The 21,853-nt window shown below is 43.3% G+C and overlaps 12 pseudogenes; all 12 read left to right on the forward strand.

Moving 5' to 3' along the window:
• Nucleotides 1–1,382: 1,382 nt before the first annotated feature.
• Nucleotides 1,383–1,648, forward strand: LOC130288322 (U2 spliceosomal RNA; annotated as a pseudogene).
• A 1,485-nt stretch (nt 1,649–3,133) lies between these two features.
• LOC130286691 (U2 spliceosomal RNA) lies at nt 3,134–3,397 on the forward strand (annotated as a pseudogene).
• A 1,442-nt stretch (nt 3,398–4,839) lies between these two features.
• LOC130286694 (U2 spliceosomal RNA) lies at nt 4,840–5,103 on the forward strand (annotated as a pseudogene).
• Nucleotides 5,104–6,566: 1,463 nt separating this feature from the next.
• On the forward strand, nt 6,567–6,830 carry LOC130286695 (U2 spliceosomal RNA; annotated as a pseudogene).
• A 1,476-nt stretch (nt 6,831–8,306) lies between these two features.
• LOC130288030 (U2 spliceosomal RNA) lies at nt 8,307–8,571 on the forward strand (annotated as a pseudogene).
• A 1,462-nt stretch (nt 8,572–10,033) lies between these two features.
• On the forward strand, nt 10,034–10,298 carry LOC130289886 (U2 spliceosomal RNA; annotated as a pseudogene).
• A 1,442-nt stretch (nt 10,299–11,740) lies between these two features.
• Nucleotides 11,741–12,004, forward strand: LOC130287711 (U2 spliceosomal RNA; annotated as a pseudogene).
• Nucleotides 12,005–13,467: 1,463 nt separating this feature from the next.
• Nucleotides 13,468–13,731, forward strand: LOC130286696 (U2 spliceosomal RNA; annotated as a pseudogene).
• A 1,476-nt stretch (nt 13,732–15,207) lies between these two features.
• On the forward strand, nt 15,208–15,472 carry LOC130288031 (U2 spliceosomal RNA; annotated as a pseudogene).
• Nucleotides 15,473–16,934: 1,462 nt separating this feature from the next.
• On the forward strand, nt 16,935–17,199 carry LOC130289968 (U2 spliceosomal RNA; annotated as a pseudogene).
• Nucleotides 17,200–18,655: 1,456 nt separating this feature from the next.
• LOC130288032 (U2 spliceosomal RNA) lies at nt 18,656–18,920 on the forward strand (annotated as a pseudogene).
• Nucleotides 18,921–20,396: 1,476 nt separating this feature from the next.
• On the forward strand, nt 20,397–20,660 carry LOC130286697 (U2 spliceosomal RNA; annotated as a pseudogene).
• The last annotated feature ends 1,193 nt before the right edge of the window (nt 20,661–21,853 follow it).

A 21,853-nucleotide genomic window follows, 5' to 3' on the forward strand; every position in this document is an offset into this window, starting at 1 on the left:
ATGATGAGTTGCACTGACTGGTTTATGAACGTCTATTCATTTAGCGTTTTAATGACCATGTTTGCACACTGATTGGTGTAAAAAAATAAAATAAAACTAAATAATAATAATCTAGCACACCTGTGCAGGTTTGACATGACATGACAGGTAGCTGTCTTGTGGGTGGTGCTGAATCCTGTTAAATGACATGAGGGTCTCATGCCTATACACAAGGGTGTGTCATTGCTGTTGCTTGACCATGCATTGGTTTCTGTGGTCAGTGAATGATAAAAACAAAATTTACCATCCATTGATGGATGGGAAATCCGCCATGAGGCATTTGTTTTTAGAAACTGCTGCTCACAACCAATGTTGCAATGGAGTGTCTCCATCTGCTGGTGGTATTGGAAAGGCATTAGTGCTATGACAGGGTCTGAAGAAGAAGAAGAAGAAGACGGAAAAAAATATATATAAAAAGAAAAAGAGAGAGAGAGAGAGAGACTGACTTAGTGAGCGAGTGAGTGAGAGAGTGAGAGTGAGTGAGAGTGAATGAGTGAGTGAGTGATTGAGTGAGTGAGTGAGTGAGAACAAATGAGTTAAAGCAAGTGAGTGAGAGAGATCGAATGAATGAAAGTCTGAATGACAGAAAGAAAAAAGGATGAAGAAAGAAGCATGAAGAAAAAAAAATGTATATGGAGTTGCTGACATGAGTGCAATCTACAAAGCCGTTGAGGCTGATCCTCATGGGAGGATTATTGCACCAGGACCCTTAGCACTTTTAAAATGCCATTCAATGCCACGGGCTAGATGTAAACTGCAGATGACCATGTTGTGGTAGTTACCATGGATACCCAAGTGATGTGTGAGCTAACACATAGGCCCAACAGATTCCAAGAAGGCCAGAATCACCAGCGGCACCACCATCGATTGTCAGGTCACCCGGATTCAGCAAATACCAGAGTCCAAAATGATGCAGGTTTATACTGTTAATTTTCAGTTTATCGTTACAGTTGGTGTTATTCCATGTCGGAAGGGACGCAGCTACAGCCAGTGGGGTAACTAGAGACAGGCAGGCAGCTATGTGCAACAAAGGTAGGCGTGTTGTTTTCATATGCAGATCTGAAATATTGTCTTATATGCAAGAGGAGGAGTGATGGGGGTTCAGGCAAAAGCCAGGCTATGGATTGCATTGCTAAATGCTCCATCAGAGTGCAATGGTCGCCTGTCCTTTTTTTAAGTGATGATGTGGGTTTAGCCTGTGCTGTATGTATGTATGGGTGGCTGACTGCCACCCACCCAGAAAGTGTATGGGAGGCTGGTTGGCTGCCAGCCTTCCTTCCATTCCTATGAGTAATGTGAGTGCTCATGAAGGGGACATGGTTGGGTCCACCCCTTTCCCGGTTATCCCCTCTAGGCCTTTTGGCTTAGATCAAGTGTAAAAAAAGAAAGGATCTTGCGACAGATCGCATCCTGAGGCACGTTTTTTTTTTTGTGTGAATACTTGCACTTGGGTGACTTGTGAGCACATACTGATACATACGTTCCCTATCTGGGGACCATAAATTAAATGGATTTTTGAGAAAGGGAGCTGATTTGGAAGCTTGCTTCTGTCGCCCTATGCATTGACCCGATGTGGCAGTATCTTCGGGTAGTGAACAGTGCACCACCCCATTCCAGTGTTAAACAAGAAAGATTCTCATTTAATCCTCCGTGGGTGAGAATTTGAGTTTGAGAATTGGAGACCAAAATGATGAGTTGCACTGACTGGTTTATGAACGTCTATTCATTTAGCGTTTTAATGACCATGTTTGCACACTGATTGGTGTAAAAAAATAAAATAAAACTAAATAATAATAATCTAGCACACCTGTGCAGGTTTGACATGACATGACAGGTAGCTGTCTTGTGGGTGGTGCTGAATCCTGTTAAATGACATGAGGGTCTCATGCCTATACACAAGGGTGTGTCATTGCTGTTGCTTGACCATGCATTGGTTTCTGTGGTCAGTGAATGATAAAAACAAAATTTACCATCCATTGATGGATGGGAAATCCGCCATGAGGCATTTGTTTTTAGAAACTGCTGCTCACAACCAATGTTGCAATGGAGTGTCTCCATCTGCTGGTGGTATTGGAAAGGCATTAGTGCTATGACAGGGTCTGAAGAAGAAGAAGAAGAAGAAGAAGAAGAAGAAGACGGAAAAAAATATATATAAAAAGAAAAAGAGAGAGAGAGAGAGAGAGACTGACTTAGTGAGCGAGTGAGTGAGAGAGTGAGAGTGAGTGAGAGTGAATGAGTGAGTGAGTGATTGAGTGAGTGAGTGAGTGAGTGAGTGAGAACAAATGAGTTAAAGCAAGTGAGTGAGAGAGATCGAATGAATGAAAGTCTGAATGACAGAAAGAAAAAAGGATGAAGAAAGAAGCATGAAGAAAAAAAAATGTATATGGAGTTGCTGACATGAGTGCAATCTACAAAGCCGTTGAGGCTGATCCTCATGGGAGGATTATTGCACCAGGACCCTTAGCACTTTTAAAATGCCATTCAATGCCACGGGCTAGATGTAAACTGCAGATGACCATGTTGTGGTAGTTACCATGGATACCCAAGTGATGTGTGAGCTAACACATAGGCCCAACAGATTCCAAGAAGGCCAGAATCACCAGCGGCACCACCATCGATTGTCAGGTCACCCGGATTCAGCAAATACCAGAGTCCAAAATGATGCAGGTTTATACTGTTAATTTTCAGTTTATCGTTACAGTTGGTGTTATTCCATGTCGGAAGGGACGCAGCTACAGCCAGTGGGGTAACTAGAGACAGGCAGGCAGCTATGTGCAACAAAGGTAGGCGTGTTGTTTTCATATGCAGATCTGAAATATTGTCTTATATGCAAGAGGAGGAGTGATGGGGGTTCAGGCAAAAGCCAGGCTATGGATTGCATTGCTAAATGCTCCATCAGAGTGCAATGGTCGCCTGTCCTTTTTTTAAGTGATGATGTGGGTTTAGCCTGTGCTGTATGTATGTATGGGTGGCTGACTGCCACCCACCCAGAAAGTGTATGGGAGGCTGGTTGGCTGCCAGCCTTCCTTCCATTCCTATGAGTAATGTGAGTGCTCATGAAGGGGACATGGTTGGGTCCACCCCTTTCCCGGTTATCCCCTCTAGGCCTTTTGGCTTAGATCAAGTGTAAAAAAAGAAAGGATCTTGCGACAGATCGCATCCTGAGGCACGTTTTTTTTTGTGTGAATACTTGCACTTGGGTGACTTGTGAGCACATACTGATACATACGTTCCCTATCTGGGGACCATAAATTAAATGGATTTTTGAGAAAGGGAGCTGATTTGGAAGCTTGCTTCTGTCGCCCTATGCATTGACCCGATGTGGCAGTATCTTCGGGTAGTGAACAGTGCACCACCCCATTCCAGTGTTAAACAAGAAAGATTCTCATTTAATCCTCCGTGGGTGAGAATTTGAGTTTGAGAATTGGAGACCAAAATGATGAGTTGCACTGACTGGTTTATGAACGTCTATTCATTTAGCGTTTTAATGACCATGTTTGCACACTGATTGGTGTAAAAAAATAAAATAAAACTAAATAATAATAATCTAGCACACCTGTGCAGGTTTGACATGACATGACAGGTAGCTGTCTTGTGGGTGGTGCTGAATCCTGTTAAATGACATGAGGGTCTCATGCCTATACACAAGGGTGTGTCATTGCTGTTGCTTGACCATGCATTGGTTTCTGTGGTCAGTGAATGATAAAAACAAAATTTACCATCCATTGATGGATGGGAAATCCGCCATGAGGCATTTGTTTTTAGAAACTGCTGCTCACAACCAATGTTGCAATGGAGTGTCTCCATCTGCTGGTGGTATTGGAAAGGCATTAGTGCTATGACAGGGTCTGAAGAAGAAGAAGAAGAAGACGGAAAAAAATATATATAAAAAGAAAAAGAGAGAGAGAGAGAGAGACTGACTTAGTGAGCGAGTGAGTGAGAGAGTGAGAGTGAGTGAGAGTGAATGAGTGAGTGAGTGATTGAGTGAGTGAGTGAGTGAGTGAGAACAAATGAGTTAAAGCAAGTGAGTGAGAGAGATCGAATGAATGAAAGTCTGAATGACAGAAAGAAAAAAGGATGAAGAAAGAAGCATGAAGAAAAAAAAATGTATATGGAGTTGCTGACATGAGTGCAATCTACAAAGCCGTTGAGGCTGATCCTCATGGGAGGATTATTGCACCAGGACCCTTAGCACTTTTAAAATGCCATTCAATGCCACGGGCTAGATGTGGTAGTTACCATGGATACCCAAGTGATGTGTGAGCTAACACATAGGCCCAACAGATTCCAAGAAGGCCAGAATCACCAGCGGCACCACCATCGATTGTCAGGTCACCCGGATTCAGCAAATACCAGAGTCCAAAATGATGCAGGTTTATACTGTTAATTTTCAGTTTATCGTTACAGTTGGTGTTATTCCATGTCGGAAGGGACGCAGCTACAGCCAGTGGGGTAACTAGAGACAGGCAGGCAGCTATGTGCAACAAAGGTAGGCGTGTTGTTTTCATATGCAGATCTGAAATATTGTCTTATATGCAAGAGGAGGAGTGATGGGGGTTCAGGCAAAAGCCAGGCTATGGATTGCATTGCTAAATGCTCCATCAGAGTGCAATGGTCGCCTGTCCTTTTTTTAAGTGATGATGTGGGTTTAGCCTGTGCTGTATGTATGTATGGGTGGCTGACTGCCACCCACCCAGAAAGTGTATGGGAGGCTGGTTGGCTGCCAGCCTTCCTTCCATTCCTATGAGTAATGTGAGTGCTCATGAAGGGGACATGGTTGGGTCCACCCCTTTCCCGGTTATCCCCTCTAGGCCTTTTGGCTTAGATCAAGTGTAAAAAAAGAAAGGATCTTGCGACAGATCGCATCCTGAGGCACGTTTTTTTTTGTGTGAATACTTGCACTTGGGTGACTTGTGAGCACATACTGATACATACGTTCCCTATCTGGGGACCATAAATTAAATGGATTTTTGAGAAAGGGAGCTGATTTGGAAGCTTGCTTCTGTCGCCCTATGCATTGACCCGATGTGGCAGTATCTTCGGGTAGTGAACAGTGCACCACCCCATTCCAGTGTTAAACAAGAAAGATTCTCATTTAATCCTCCGTGGGTGAGAATTTGAGTTTGAGAATTGGAGACCAAAATGATGAGTTGCACTGACTGGTTTATGAACGTCTATTCATTTAGCGTTTTAATGACCATGTTTGCACACTGATTGGTGTAAAAAAATAAAATAAAACTAAATAATAATAATCTAGCACACCTGTGCAGGTTTGACATGACATGACAGGTAGCTGTCTTGTGGGTGGTGCTGAATCCTGTTAAATGACATGAGGGTCTCATGCCTATACACAAGGGTGTGTCATTGCTGTTGCTTGACCATGCATTGGTTTCTGTGGTCAGTGAATGATAAAAACAAAATTTACCATCCATTGATGGATGGGAAATCCGCCATGAGGCATTTGTTTTTAGAAACTGCTGCTCACAACCAATGTTGCAATGGAGTGTCTCCATCTGCTGGTGGTATTGGAAAGGCATTAGTGCTATGACAGGGTCTGAAGAAGAAGAAGAAGAAGAAGACGGAAAAAAATATATATAAAAAGAAAAAGAGAGAGAGAGAGAGAGACTGACTTAGTGAGTGAGTGAGTGAGAGAGTGAGAGTGAGTGAGAGTGAATGAGTGAGTGAGTGATTGAGTGAGTGAGTGAGTGAGAACAAATGAGTTAAAGCAAGTGAGTGAGAGAGATCGAATGAATGAAAGTCTGAATGACAGAAAGAAAAAAGGATGAAGAAAGAAGCATGAAGAAAAAAAAATGTATATGGAGTTGCTGACATGAGTGCAATCTACAAAGCCGTTGAGGCTGATCCTCATGGGAGGATTATTGCACCAGGACCCTTAGCACTTTTAAAATGCCATTCAATGCCACGGGCTAGATGTAAACTGCAGATGACCATGTTGTGGTAGTTACCATGGATACCCAAGTGATGTGTGAGCTAACACATAGGCCCAACAGATTCCAAGAAGGCCAGAATCACCAGCGGCACCACCATCGATTGTCAGGTCACCCGGATTCAGCAAATACCAGAGTCCAAAATGATGCAGGTTTATACTGTTAATTTTCAGTTTATCGTTACAGTTGGTGTTATTCCATGTCGGAAGGGACGCAGCTACAGCCAGTGGGGTAACTAGAGACAGGCAGGCAGCTATGTGCAACAAAGGTAGGCGTGTTGTTTTCATATGCAGATCTGAAATATTGTCTTATATGCAAGAGGAGGAGTGATGGGGGTTCAGGCAAAAGCCAGGCTATGGATTGCATTGCTAAATGCTCCATCAGAGTGCAATGGTCGCCTGTCCTTTTTTTAAGTGATGATGTGGGTTTAGCCTGTGCTGTATGTATGTATGGGTGGCTGACTGCCACCCACCCAGAAAGTGTATGGGAGGCTGGTTGGCTGCCAGCCTTCCTTCCATTCCTATGAGTAATGTGAGTGCTCATGAAGGGGACATGGTTGGGTCCACCCCTTTCCCGGTTATCCCCTCTAGGCCTTTTGGCTTAGATCAAGTGTAAAAAAAGAAAGGATCTTGCGACAGATCGCATCCTGAGGCACGTTTTTTTTTGTGTGAATACTTGCACTTGGGTGACTTGTGAGCACATACTGATACATACGTTCCCTATCTGGGGACCATAAATTAAATGGATTTTTGAGAAAGGGAGCTGATTTGGAAGCTTGCTTCTGTCGCCCTATGCATTGACCCGATGTGGCAGTATCTTCGGGTAGTGAACAGTGCACCACCCCATTCCAGTGTTAAACAAGAAAGATTCTCATTTAATCCTCCGTGGGTGAGAATTTGAGTTTGAGAATTGGAGACCAAAATGATGAGTTGCACTGACTGGTTTATGAACGTCTATTCATTTAGCGTTTTAATGACCATGTTTGCACACTGATTGGTGTAAAAAAATAAAATAAAACTAAATAATAATAATCTAGCACACCTGTGCAGGTTTGACATGACATGACAGGTAGCTGTCTTGTGGGTGGTGCTGAATCCTGTTAAATGACATGAGGGTCTCATGCCTATACACAAGGGTGTGTCATTGCTGTTGCTTGACCATGCATTGGTTTCTGTGGTCAGTGAATGATAAAAACAAAATTTACCATCCATTGATGGATGGGAAATCCGCCATGAGGCATTTGTTTTTAGAAACTGCTGCTCACAACCAATGTTGCAATGGAGTGTCTCCATCTGCTGGTGGTATTGGAAAGGCATTAGTGCTATGACAGGGTCTGAAGAAGAAGAAGAAGAAGAAGAAGAAGAAGACGGAAAAAAATATATATAAAAAGAAAAAGAGAGAGAGAGAGAGAGACTGACTTAGTGAGTGAGTGAGTGAGTGAGAGAGTGAGAGTGAGTGAGAGTGAATGAGTGAGTGAGTGATTGAGTGAGTGAGTGAGTGAGAACAAATGAGTTAAAGCAAGTGAGTGAGAGAGATCGAATGAATGAAAGTCTGAATGACAGAAAGAAAAAAGGATGAAGAAAGAAGCATGAAGAAAAAAAAATGTATATGGAGTTGCTGACATGAGTGCAATCTACAAAGCCGTTGAGGCTGATCCTCATGGGAGGATTATTGCACCAGGACCCTTAGCACTTTTAAAATGCCATTCAATGCCACGGGCTAGATGTAAACTGCAGATGACCATGTTGTGGTAGTTACCATGGATACCCAAGTGATGTGTGAGCTAACACATAGGCCCAACAGATTCCAAGAAGGCCAGAATCACCAGCGGCACCACCATCGATTGTCAGGTCACCCGGATTCAGCAAATACCAGAGTCCAAAATGATGCAGGTTTATACTGTTAATTTTCAGTTTATCGTTACAGTTGGTGTTATTCCATGTCGGAAGGGACGCAGCTACAGCCAGTGGGGTAACTAGAGACAGGCAGGCAGCTATGTGCAACAAAGGTAGGCGTGTTGTTTTCATATGCAGATCTGAAATATTGTCTTATATGCAAGAGGAGGAGTGATGGGGGTTCAGGCAAAAGCCAGGCTATGGATTGCATTGCTAAATGCTCCATCAGAGTGCAATGGTCGCCTGTCCTTTTTTTAAGTGATGATGTGGGTTTAGCCTGTGCTGTATGTATGTATGGGTGGCTGACTGCCACCCACCCAGAAAGTGTATGGGAGGCTGGTTGGCTGCCAGCCTTCCTTCCATTCCTATGAGTAATGTGAGTGCTCATGAAGGGGACATGGTTGGGTCCACCCCTTTCCCGGTTATCCCCTCTAGGCCTTTTGGCTTAGATCAAGTGTAAAAAAAGAAAGGATCTTGCGACAGATCGCATCCTGAGGCACGTTTTTTTTTTGTGTGAATACTTGCACTTGGGTGACTTGTGAGCACATACTGATACATACGTTCCCTATCTGGGGACCATAAATTAAATGGATTTTTGAGAAAGGGAGCTGATTTGGAAGCTTGCTTCTGTCGCCCTATGCATTGACCCGATGTGGCAGTATCTTCGGGTAGTGAACAGTGCACCACCCCATTCCAGTGTTAAACAAGAAAGATTCTCATTTAATCCTCCGTGGGTGAGAATTGGAGTTTGAGAATTGGAGACCAAAATGATGAGTTGCACTGACTGGTTTATGAACGTCTATTCATTTAGCGTTTTAATGACCATGTTTGCACACTGATTGTTGTAAAAAAATAAAATAAAACTAAATAATAATAATCTAGCACACCTGTGCAGGTTTGACATGACATGACAGGTAGCTGTCTTGTGGGTGGTGCTGAATCCTGTTAAATGACATGAGGGTCTCATGCCTATACACAAGGGTGTGTCATTGCTGTTGCTTGACCATGCATTGGTTTCTGTGGTCAGTGAATGATAAAAACAAAATTTACCATCCATTGATGGATGGGAAATCCGCCATGAGGCATTTGTTTTTAGAAACTGCTGCTCACAACCAATGTTGCAATGGAGTGTCTCCATCTGCTGGTGGTATTGGAAAGGCATTAGTGCTATGACAGGGTCTGAAGAAGAAGAAGAAGAAGAAGAAGACGGAAAAAAATATATATAAAAAGAAAAAGAGAGAGAGAGAGAGACTGACTTAGTGAGCGAGTGAGTGAGAGAGTGAGAGTGAATGAGTGAGTGAGTGATTGAGTGAGTGAGTGAGTGAGTGAGTGAGAACAAATGAGTTAAAGCAAGTGAGTGAGAGAGATCGAATGAATGAAAGTCTGAATGACAGAAAGAAAAAAGGATGAAGAAAGAAGCATGAAGAAAAAAAAATGTATATGGAGTTGCTGACATGAGTGCAATCTACAAAGCCGTTGAGGCTGATCCTCATGGGAGGATTATTGCACCAGGACCCTTAGCACTTTTAAAATGCCATTCAATGCCACGGGCTAGATGTAAACTGCAGATGACCATGTTGTGGTAGTTACCATGGATACCCAAGTGATGTGTGAGCTAACACATAGGCCCAACAGATTCCAAGAAGGCCAGAATCACCAGCGGCACCACCATCGATTGTCAGGTCACCCGGATTCAGCAAATACCAGAGTCCAAAATGATGCAGGTTTATACTGTTAATTTTCAGTTTATCGTTACAGTTGGTGTTATTCCATGTCGGAAGGGACGCAGCTACAGCCAGTGGGGTAACTAGAGACAGGCAGGCAGCTATGTGCAACAAAGGTAGGCGTGTTGTTTTCATATGCAGATCTGAAATATTGTCTTATATGCAAGAGGAGGAGTGATGGGGGTTCAGGCAAAAGCCAGGCTATGGATTGCATTGCTAAATGCTCCATCAGAGTGCAATGGTCGCCTGTCCTTTTTTTAAGTGATGATGTGGGTTTAGCCTGTGCTGTATGTATGTATGGGTGGCTGACTGCCACCCACCCAGAAAGTGTATAGGAGGCTGGTTGGCTGCCAGCCTTCCTTCCATTCCTATGAGTAATGTGAGTGCTCATGAAGGGGACATGGTTGGGTCCACCCCTTTCCCGGTTATCCCCTCTAGGCCTTTTCGCTTAGATCAAGTGTAAAAAAAAGAAAGGATCTTGCGACAGATCGCATCCTGAGGCACGTTTTTTTTTGTGTGAATACTTGCACTTGGGTGACTTGTGAGCACATACTGATACATACGTTCCCTATCTGGGGACCATAAATTAAATGGATTTTTGAGAAAGGGAGCTGATTTGGAAGCTTGCTTCTGTCGCCCTATGCATTGACCCGATGTGGCAGTATCTTCGGGTAGTGAACAGTGCACCACCCCATTCCAGTGTTAAACAAGAAAGATTCTCATTTAATCCTCCGTGGGTGAGAATTTGAGTTTGAGAATTGGAGACCAAAATGATGAGTTGCACTGACTGGTTTATGAACGTCTATTCATTTAGCGTTTTAATGACCATGTTTGCACACTGATTGGTGTAAAAAAATAAAATAAAACTAAATAATAATAATCTAGCACACCTGTGCAGGTTTGACATGACATGACAGGTAGCTGTCTTGTGGGTGGTGCTGAATCCTGTTAAATGACATGAGGGTCTCATGCCTATACACAAGGGTGTGTCATTGCTGTTGCTTGACCATGCATTGGTTTCTGTGGTCAGTGAATGATAAAAACAAAATTTACCATCCATTGATGGATGGGAAATCCGCCATGAGGCATTTGTTTTTAGAAACTGCTGCTCACAACCAATGTTGCAATGGAGTGTCTCCATCTGCTGGTGGTATTGGAAAGGCATTAGTGCTATGACAGGGTCTGAAGAAGAAGAAGAAGAAGACGGAAAAAAATATATATAAAAAGAAAAAGAGAGAGAGAGAGAGAGACTGACTTAGTGAGCGAGTGAGTGAGAGAGTGAGAGTGAGTGAGAGTGAATGAGTGAGTGAGTGATTGAGTGAGTGAGTGAGTGAGTGAGAACAAATGAGTTAAAGCAAGTGAGTGAGAGAGATCGAATGAATGAAAGTCTGAATGACAGAAAGAAAAAAGGATGAAGAAAGAAGCATGAAGAAAAAAAAATGTATATGGAGTTGCTGACATGAGTGCAATCTACAAAGCCGTTGAGGCTGATCCTCATGGGAGGATTATTGCACCAGGACCCTTAGCACTTTTAAAATGCCATTCAATGCCACGGGCTAGATGTGGTAGTTACCATGGATACCCAAGTGATGTGTGAGCTAACACATAGGCCCAACAGATTCCAAGAAGGCCAGAATCACCAGCGGCACCACCATCGATTGTCAGGTCACCCGGATTCAGCAAATACCAGAGTCCAAAATGATGCAGGTTTATACTGTTAATTTTCAGTTTATCGTTACAGTTGGTGTTATTCCATGTCGGAAGGGACGCAGCTACAGCCAGTGGGGTAACTAGAGACAGGCAGGCAGCTATGTGCAACAAAGGTAGGCGTGTTGTTTTCATATGCAGATCTGAAATATTGTCTTATATGCAAGAGGAGGAGTGATGGGGGTTCAGGCAAAAGCCAGGCTATGGATTGCATTGCTAAATGCTCCATCAGAGTGCAATGGTCGCCTGTCCTTTTTTTAAGTGATGATGTGGGTTTAGCCTGTGCTGTATGTATGTATGGGTGGCTGACTGCCACCCACCCAGAAAGTGTATGGGAGGCTGGTTGGCTGCCAGCCTTCCTTCCATTCCTATGAGTAATGTGAGTGCTCATGAAGGGGACATGGTTGGGTCCACCCCTTTCCCGGTTATCCCCTCTAGGCCTTTTGGCTTAGATCAAGTGTAAAAAAAGAAAGGATCTTGCGACAGATCGCATCTTGAGGCACGTTTTTTTTTGTGTGAATACTTGCACTTGGGTGACTTGTGAGCACATACTGATACATACGTTCCCTATCTGGGGACCATAAATTAAATGGATTTTTGAGAAAGGGAGCTGATTTGGAAGCTTGCTTCTGTCGCCCTATGCATTGACCCGATGTGGCAGTATCTTCGGGTAGTGAACAGTGCACCACCCCATTCCAGTGTTAAACAAGAAAGATTCTCATTTAATCCTCCGTGGGTGAGAATTTGAGTTTGAGAATTGGAGACCAAAATGATGAGTTGCACTGACTGGTTTATGAACGTCTATTCATTTAGCGTTTTAATGACCATGTTTGCACACTGATTGGTGTAAAAAAATAAAATAAAACTAAATAATAATAATCTAGCACACCTGTGCAGGTTTGACATGACATGACAGGTAGCTGTCTTGTGGGTGGTGCTGAATCCTGTTAAATGACATGAGGGTCTCATGCCTATACACAAGGGTGTGTCATTGCTGTTGCTTGACCATGCATTGGTTTCTGTGGTCAGTGAATGATAAAAACAAAATTTACCATCCATTGATGGATGGGAAATCCGCCATGAGGCATTTGTTTTTAGAAACTGCTGCTCACAACCAATGTTGCAATGGAGTGTCTCCATCTGCTGGTGGTATTGGAAAGGCATTAGTGCTATGACAGGGTCTGAAGAAGAAGAAGAAGAAGAAGACGGAAAAAAATATATATAAAAAGAAAAAGAGAGAGAGAGAGAGAGACTGACTTAGTGAGTGAGTGAGTGAGAGAGTGAGAGTGAGTGAGAGTGAATGAGTGAGTGAGTGATTGAGTGAGTGAGTGAGTGAGAACAAATGAGTTAAAGCAAGTGAGTGAGAGAGATCGAATGAATGAAAGTCTGAATGACAGAAAGAAAAAAGGATGAAGAAAGAAGCATGAAGAAAAAAAAATGTATATGGAGTTGCTGACATGAGTGCAATCTACAAAGCCGTTGAGGCTGATCCTCATGGGAGGATTATTGCACCAGGACCCTTAGCACTTTTAAAATGCCATTCAATGCCACGGGCTAGATGTAAACTGCAGATGACCATGTTGTGGTAGTTACCATGGATACCCAAGTGATGTGTGAGCTAACACATAGGCCCAACAGATTCCAAGAAGGCCAGAATCACCAGCGGCACCACCATCGATTGTCAGGTCACCCGGATTCAGCAAATACCAGAGTCCAAAATGATGCAGGTTTATACTGTTAATTTTCAGTTTATCGTTACAGTTGGTGTTATTCCATGTCGGAAGGGACGCAGCTACAGCCAGTGGGGTAACTAGAGACAGGCAGGCAGCTATGTGCAACAAAGGTAGGCGTGTTGTTTTCATATGCAGATCTGAAATATTGTCTTATATGCAAGAGGAGGAGTGATGGGGGTTCAGGCAAAAGCCAGGCTATGGATTGCATTGCTAAATGCTCCATCAGAGTGCAATGGTCGCCTGTCCTTTTTTTAAGTGATGATGTGGGTTTAGCCTGTGCTGTATGTATGTATGGGTGGCTGACTGCCACCCACCCAGAAAGTGTATGGGAGGCTGGTTGGCTGCCAGCCTTCCTTCCATTCCTATGAGTAATGTGAGTGCTCATGAAGGGGACATGGTTGGGTCCACCCCTTTCCCGGTTATCCCCTCTAGGCCTTTTGGCTTAGATCAAGTGTAAAAAAAGAAAGGATCTTGCGACAGATCGCATCCTGAGGCACGTTTTTTTTTGTGTGAATACTTGCACTTGGGTGACTTGTGAGCACATACTGATACATACGTTCCCTATCTGGGGACCATAAATTAAATGGATTTTTGAGAAAGGGAGCTGATTTGGAAGCTTGCTTCTGTCGCCCTATGCATTGACCCGATGTGGCAGTATCTTCGGGTAGTGAACAGTGCACCACCCCATTCCAGTGTTAAACAAGAAAGATTCTCATTTAATCCTCCGTGGGTGAGAATTTGAGTTTGAGAATTGGAGACCAAAATGATGAGTTGCACTGACTGGTTTATGAACGTCTATTCATTTAGCGTTTTAATGACCATGTTTGCACACTGATTGGTGTAAAAAAATAAAATAAAACTAAATAATAATAATCTAGCACACCTGTGCAGGTTTGACATGACATGACAGGTAGCTGTCTTGTGGGTGGTGCTGAATCCTGTTAAATGACATGAGGGTCTCATGCCTATACACAAGGGTGTGTCATTGCTGTTGCTTGACCATGCATTGGTTTCTGTGGTCAGTGAATGATAAAAACAAAATTTACCATCCATTGATGGATGGGAAATCCGCCATGAGGCATTTGTTTTTAGAAACTGCTGCTCACAACCAATGTTGCAATGGAGTGTCTCCATCTGCTGGTGGTATTGGAAAGGCATTAGTGCTATGACAGGGTCTGAAGAAGAAGAAGAAGAAGAAGAAGAAGAAGACGGAAAAAAATATATATAAAAAGAAAAAGAGAGAGAGAGAGAGAGACTGACTTAGTGAGTGAGTGAGTGAGAGAGTGAGAGTGAGTGAGAGTGAATGAGTGAGTGAGTGATTGAGTGAGTGAGTGAGTGAGTGAGAACAAATGAGTTAAAGCAAGTGAGTGAGAGAGATCGAATGAATGAAAGTCTGAATGACAGAAAGAAAAAAGGATGAAGAAAGAAGCATGAAGAAAAAAAAATGTATATGGAGTTGCTGACATGAGTGCAATCTACAAAGCCGTTGAGGCTGATCCTCATGGGAGGATTATTGCACCAGGACCCTTAGCACTTTTAAAATGCCATTCAATGCCACGGGCTAGATGTAAACTGCAGATGACCATGTTGTGGTAGTTACCATGGATACCCAAGTGATGTGTGAGCTAACACATAGGCCCAACAGATTCCAAGAAGGCCAGAATCACCAGCGGCACCACCATCGATTGTCAGGTCACCCGGATTCAGCAAATACCAGAGTCCAAAATGATGCAGGTTTATACTGTTAATTTTCAGTTTATCGTTACAGTTGGTGTTATTCCATGTCGGAAGGGACGCAGCTACAGCCAGTGGGGTAACTAGAGACAGGCAGGCAGCTATGTGCAACAAAGGTAGGCGTGTTGTTTTCATATGCAGATCTGAAATATTGTCTTATATGCAAGAGGAGGAGTGATGGGGGTTCAGGCAAAAGCCAGGCTATGGATTGCATTGCTAAATGCTCCATCAGAGTGCAATGGTCGCCTGTCCTTTTTTTAAGTGATGATGTGGGTTTAGCCTGTGCTGTATGTATGTATGGGTGGCTGACTGCCACCCACCCAGAAAGTGTATGGGAGGCTGGTTGGCTGCCAGCCTTCCTTCCATTCCTATGAGTAATGTGAGTGCTCATGAAGGGGACATGGTTGGGTCCACCCCTTTCCCGGTTATCCCCTCTAGGCCTTTTGGCTTAGATCAAGTGTAAAAAAAGAAAGGATCTTGCGACAGATCGCATCCTGAGGCACGTTTTTTTTTTGTGTGAATACTTGCACTTGGGTGACTTGTGAGCACATACTGATACATACGTTCCCTATCTGGGGACCATAAATTAAATGGATTTTTGAGAAAGGGAGCTGATTTGGAAGCTTGCTTCTGTCGCCCTATGCATTGACCCGATGTGGCAGTATCTTCGGGTAGTGAACAGTGCACCACCCCATTCCAGTGTTAAACAAGAAAGATTCTCATTTAATCCTCCGTGGGTGAGAATTGGAGTTTGAGAATTGGAGACCAAAATGATGAGTTGCACTGACTGGTTTATGAACGTCTATTCATTTAGCGTTTTAATGACCATGTTTGCACACTGATTGTTGTAAAAAAATAAAATAAAACTAAATAATAATAATCTAGCACACCTGTGCAGGTTTGACATGACATGACAGGTAGCTGTCTTGTGGGTGGTGCTGAATCCTGTTAAATGACATGAGGGTCTCATGCCTATACACAAGGGTGTGTCATTGCTGTTGCTTGACCATGCATTGGTTTCTGTGGTCAGTGAATGATAAAAACAAAATTTACCATCCATTGATGGATGGGAAATCCGCCATGAGGCATTTGTTTTTAGAAACTGCTGCTCACAACCAATGTTGCAATGGAGTGTCTCCATCTGCTGGTGGTATTGGAAAGGCATTAGTGCTATGACAGGGTCTGAAGAAGAAGAAGAAGAAGAAGAAGACGGAAAAAAATATATATAAAAAGAAAAAGAGAGAGAGAGAGAGACTGACTTAGTGAGCGAGTGAGTGAGAGAGTGAGAGTGAATGAGTGAGTGAGTGATTGAGTGAGTGAGTGAGTGAGTGAGTGAGAACAAATGAGTTAAAGCAAGTGAGTGAGAGAGATCGAATGAATGAAAGTCTGAATGACAGAAAGAAAAAAGGATGAAGAAAGAAGCATGAAGAAAAAAAAATGTATATGGAGTTGCTGACATGAGTGCAATCTACAAAGCCGTTGAGGCTGATCCTCATGGGAGGATTATTGCACCAGGACCCTTAGCACTTTTAAAATGCCATTCAATGCCACGGGCTAGATGTAAACTGCAGATGACCATGTTGTGGTAGTTACCATGGATACCCAAGTGATGTGTGAGCTAACACATAGGCCCAACAGATTCCAAGAAGGCCAGAATCACCAGCGGCACCACCATCGATTGTCAGGTCACCCGGATTCAGCAAATACCAGAGTCCAAAATGATGCAGGTTTATACTGTTAATTTTCAGTTTATCGTTACAGTTGGTGTTATTCCATGTCGGAAGGGACGCAGCTACAGCCAGTGGGGTAACTAGAGACAGGCAGGCAGCTATGTGCAACAAAGGTAGGCGTGTTGTTTTCATATGCAGATCTGAAATATTGTCTTATATGCAAGAGGAGGAGTGATGGGGGTTCAGGCAAAAGCCAGGCTATGGATTGCATTGCTAAATGCTCCATCAGAGTGCAATGGTCGCCTGTCCTTTTTTTAAGTGATGATGTGGGTTTAGCCTGTGCTGTATGTATGTATGGGTGGCTGACTGCCACCCACCCAGAAAGTGTATAGGAGGCTGGTTGGCTGCCAGCCTTCCTTCCATTCCTATGAGTAATGTGAGTGCTCATGAAGGGGACATGGTTGGGTCCACCCCTTTCCCGGTTATCCCCTCTAGGCCTTTTCGCTTAGATCAAGTGTAAAAAAAAGAAAGGATCTTGCGACAGATCGCATCCTGAGGCACGTTTTTTTTTGTGTGAATACTTGCACTTGGGTGACTTGTGAGCACATACTGATACATACGTTCCCTATCTGGGGACCATAAATTAAATGGATTTTTGAGAAAGGGAGCTGATTTGGAAGCTTGCTTCTGTCGCCCTATGCATTGACCCCATGTGGCAGTATCTTCGGGTAGTGAACAGTGCACCACCCCATTCCAGTGTTAAACAAGAAAGATTCTCATTTAATCCTCCGTGGGTGAGAATTTGAGTTTGAGAATTGGAGACCAAAATGATGAGTTGCACTGACTGGTTTATGAACGTCTATTCATTTAGCGTTTTAATGACCATGTTTGCACACTGATTGGTGTAAAAAAATAAAATAAAACTAAATAATAATAATCTAGCACACCTGTGCAGGTTTGACATGACATGACAGGTAGCTGTCTTGTGGGTGGTGCTGAATCCTGTTAAATGACATGAGGGTCTCATGCCTATACACAAGGGTGTGTCATTGCTGTTGCTTGACCATGCATTGGTTTCTGTGGTCAGTGAATGATAAAAACAAAATTTACCATCCATTGATGGATGGGAAATCCGCCATGAGGCATTTGTTTTTAGAAACTGCTGCTCACAACCAATGTTGCAATGGAGTGTCTCCATCTGCTGGTGGTATTGGAAAGGCATTAGTGCTATGACAGGGTCTGAAGAAGAAGAAGAAGAAGACGGAAAAAAATATATATAAAAAGAAAAAGAGAGAGAGAGAGACTGACTTAGTGAGCGAGTGAGTGAGAGAGTGAGAGTGAGAGTGAATGAGTGAGTGAGTGATTGAGTGAGTGAGTGAGTGAGTGAGAACAAATGAGTTAAAGCAAGTGAGTGAGAGAGATCGAATGAATGAAAGTCTGAATGACAGAAAGAAAAAAGGATGAAGAAAGAAGCATGAAGAAAAAAAAATGTATATGGAGTTGCTGACATGAGTGCAATCTACAAAGCCGTTGAGGCTGATCCTCATGGGAGGATTATTGCACCAGGACCCTTAGCACTTTTAAAATGCCATTCAATGCCACGGGCTAGATGTAAACTGCAGATGACCATGTTGTGGTAGTTACCATGGATACCCAAGTGATGTGTGAGCTAACACATAGGCCCAACAGATTCCAAGAAGGCCAGAATCACCAGCGGCACCACCATCGATTGTCAGGTCACCCGGATTCAGCAAATACCAGAGTCCAAAATGATGCAGGTTTATACTGTTAATTTTCAGTTTATCGTTACAGTTGGTGTTATTCCATGTCGGAAGGGACGCAGCTACAGCCAGTGGGGTAACTAGAGACAGGCAGGCAGCTATGTGCAACAAAGGTAGGCGTGTTGTTTTCATATGCAGATCTGAAATATTGTCTTATATGCAAGAGGAGGAGTGATGGGGGTTCAGGCAAAAGCCAGGCTATGGATTGCATTGCTAAATGCTCCATCAGAGTGCAATGGTCGCCTGTCCTTTTTTTAAGTGATGATGTGGGTTTAGCCTGTGCTGTATGTATGTATGGGTGGCTGACTGCCACCCACCCAGAAAGTGTATGGGAGGCTGGTTGGCTGCCAGCCTTCCTTCCATTCCTATGAGTAATGTGAGTGCTCATGAAGGGGACATGGTTGGGTCCACCCCTTTCCCGGTTATCCCCTCTAGGCCTTTTGGCTTAGATCAAGTGTAAAAAAAGAAAGGATCTTGCGACAGATCGCATCCTGAGGCACGTTTTTTTTTTGTGTGAATACTTGCACTTGGGTGACTTGTGAGCACATACTGATACATACGTTCCCTATCTGGGGACCATAAATTAAATGGATTTTTGAGAAAGGGAGCTGATTTGGAAGCTTGCTTCTGTCGCCCTATGCATTGACCCGATGTGGCAGTATCTTCGGGTAGTGAACAGTGCACCACCCCATTCCAGTGTTAAACAAGAAAGATTCTCATTTAATCCTCCGTGGGTGAGAATTTGAGTTTGAGAATTGGAGACCAAAATGATGAGTTGCACTGACTGGTTTATGAACGTCTATTCATTTAGCGTTTTAATGACCATGTTTGCACACTGATTGGTGTAAAAAAATAAAATAAAACTAAATAATAATAATCTAGCACACCTGTGCAGGTTTGACATGACATGACAGGTAGCTGTCTTGTGGGTGGTGCTGAATCCTGTTAAATGACATGAGGGTCTCATGCCTATACACAAGGGTGTGTCATTGCTGTTGCTTGACCATGCATTGGTTTCTGTGGTCAGTGAATGATAAAAACAAAATTTACCATCCATTGATGGATGGGAAATCCGCCATGAGGCATTTGTTTTTAGAAACTGCTGCTCACAACCAATGTTGCAATGGAGTGTCTCCATCTGCTGGTGGTATTGGAAAGGCATTAGTGCTATGACAGGGTCTGAAGAAGAAGAAGAAGAAGAAGAAGAAGAAGACGGAAAAAAATATATATAAAAAGAAAAAGAGAGAGAGAGAGAGAGACTGACTTAGTGAGTGAGTGAGTGAGAGAGTGAGAGTGAGTGAGAGTGAATGAGTGAGTGAGTGATTGAGTGAGTGAGTGAGTGAGTGAGAACAAATGAGTTAAAGCAAGTGAGTGAGAGAGATCGAATGAATGAAAGTCTGAATGACAGAAAGAAAAAAGGATGAAGAAAGAAGCATGAAGAAAAAAAAATGTATATGGAGTTGCTGACATGAGTGCAATCTACAAAGCCGTTGAGGCTGATCCTCATGGGAGGATTATTGCACCAGGACCCTTAGCACTTTTAAAATGCCATTCAATGCCACGGGCTAGATGTAAACTGCAGATGACCATGTTGTGGTAGTTACCATGGATACCCAAGTGATGTGTGAGCTAACACATAGGCCCAACAGATTCCAAGAAGGCCAGAATCACCAGCGGCACCACCATCGATTGTCAGGTCACCCGGATTCAGCAAATACCAGAGTCCAAAATGATGCAGGTTTATACTGTTAATTTTCAGTTTATCGTTACAGTTGGTGTTATTCCATGTCGGAAGGGACGCAGCTACAGCCAGTGGGGTAACTAGAGACAGGCAGGCAGCTATGTGCAACAAAGGTAGGCGTGTTGTTTTCATATGCAGATCTGAAATATTGTCTTATATGCAAGAGGAGGAGTGATGGGGGTTCAGGCAAAAGCCAGGCTATGGATTGCATTGCTAAATGCTCCATCAGAGTGCAATGGTCGCCTGTCCTTTTTTTAAGTGATGATGTGGGTTTAGCCTGTGCTGTATGTATGTATGGGTGGCTGACTGCCACCCACCCAGAAAGTGTATGGGAGGCTGGTTGGCTGCCAGCCTTCCTTCCATTCCTATGAGTAATGTGAGTGCTCATGAAGGGGACATGGTTGGGTCCACCCCTTTCCCGGTTATCCCCTCTAGGCCTTTTGGCTTAGATCAAGTGTAAAAAAAGAAAGGATCTTGCGACAGATCGCATCCTGAGGCACGTTTTTTTTTGTGTGAATACTTGCACTTGGGTGACTTGTGAGCACATACTGATACATACGTTCCCTATCTGGGGACCATAAATTAAATGGATTTTTGAGAAAGGGAGCTGATTTGGAAGCTTGCTTCTGTCGCCCTATGCATTGACCCGATGTGGCAGTATCTTCGGGTAGTGAACAGTGCACCACCCCATTCCAGTGTTAAACAAGAAAGATTCTCATTTAATCCTCCGTGGGTGAGAATTGGAGTTTGAGAATTGGAGACCAAAATGATGAGTTGCACTGACTGGTTTATGAACGTCTATTCATTTAGCGTTTTAATGACCATGTTTGCACACTGATTGGTGTAAAAAAATAAAATAAAACTAAATAATAATAATCTAGCACACCTGTGCAGGTTTGACATGACATGACAGGTAGCTGTCTTGTGGGTGGTGCTGAATCCTGTTAAATGACATGAGGGTCTCATGCCTATACACAAGGGTGTGTCATTGCTGTTGCTTGACCATGCATTGGTTTCTGTGGTCAGTGAATGATAAAAACAAAATTTACCATCCATTGATGGATGGGAAATCCGCCATGAGGCATTTGTTTTTAGAAACTGCTGCTCACAACCAATGTTGCAATGGAGTGTCTCCATCTGCTGGTGGTATTGGAAAGGCATTAGTGCTATGACAGGGTCTGAAGAAGAAGAAGAAGAAGAAGAAGAAGACGGAAAAAAATATATATAAAAAGAAAAAGAGAGAGAGAGAGAGACTGACTTAGTGAGCGAGTGAGTGAGAGAGTGAGAGTGAGTGAGAGTGAATGAGTGAGTGAGTGATTGAGTGAGTGAGTGAGTGAGTGAGTGAGAACAAATGAGTTAAAGCAAGTGAGTGAGAGAGATCGAATGAATGAAAGTCTGAATGACAGAAAGAAAAAAGGATGAAGAAAGAAGCATGAAGAAAAAAAAATGTATATGGAGTTGCTGACATGAGTGCAATCTACAAAGCCGTTGAGGCTGATCCTCATGGGAGGATTATTGCACCAGGACCCTTAGCACTTTTAAAATGCCATTCAATGCCACGGGCTAGATGTAAACTGCAGATGACCATGTTGTGGTAGTTACCATGGATACCCAAGTGATGTGTGAGCTAACACATAGGCCCAACAGATTCCAAGAAGGCCAGAATCACCAGCGGCACCACCATCGATTGTCAGGTCACCCGGATTCAGCAAATACCAGAGTCCAAAATGATGCAGGTTTATACTGTTAATTTTCAGTTTATCGTTACAGTTGGTGTTATTCCATGTCGGAAGGGACGCAGCTACAGCCAGTGGGGTAACTAGAGACAGGCAGGCAGCTATGTGCAACAAAGGTAGGCGTGTTGTTTTCATATGCAGATCT

Source organism: Hyla sarda, chromosome 8 (assembly GCF_029499605.1).
Source record: "Hyla sarda isolate aHylSar1 chromosome 8, aHylSar1.hap1, whole genome shotgun sequence".
In the NCBI taxonomy this organism is placed as follows: domain Eukaryota; kingdom Metazoa; phylum Chordata; class Amphibia; order Anura; family Hylidae; genus Hyla; species Hyla sarda.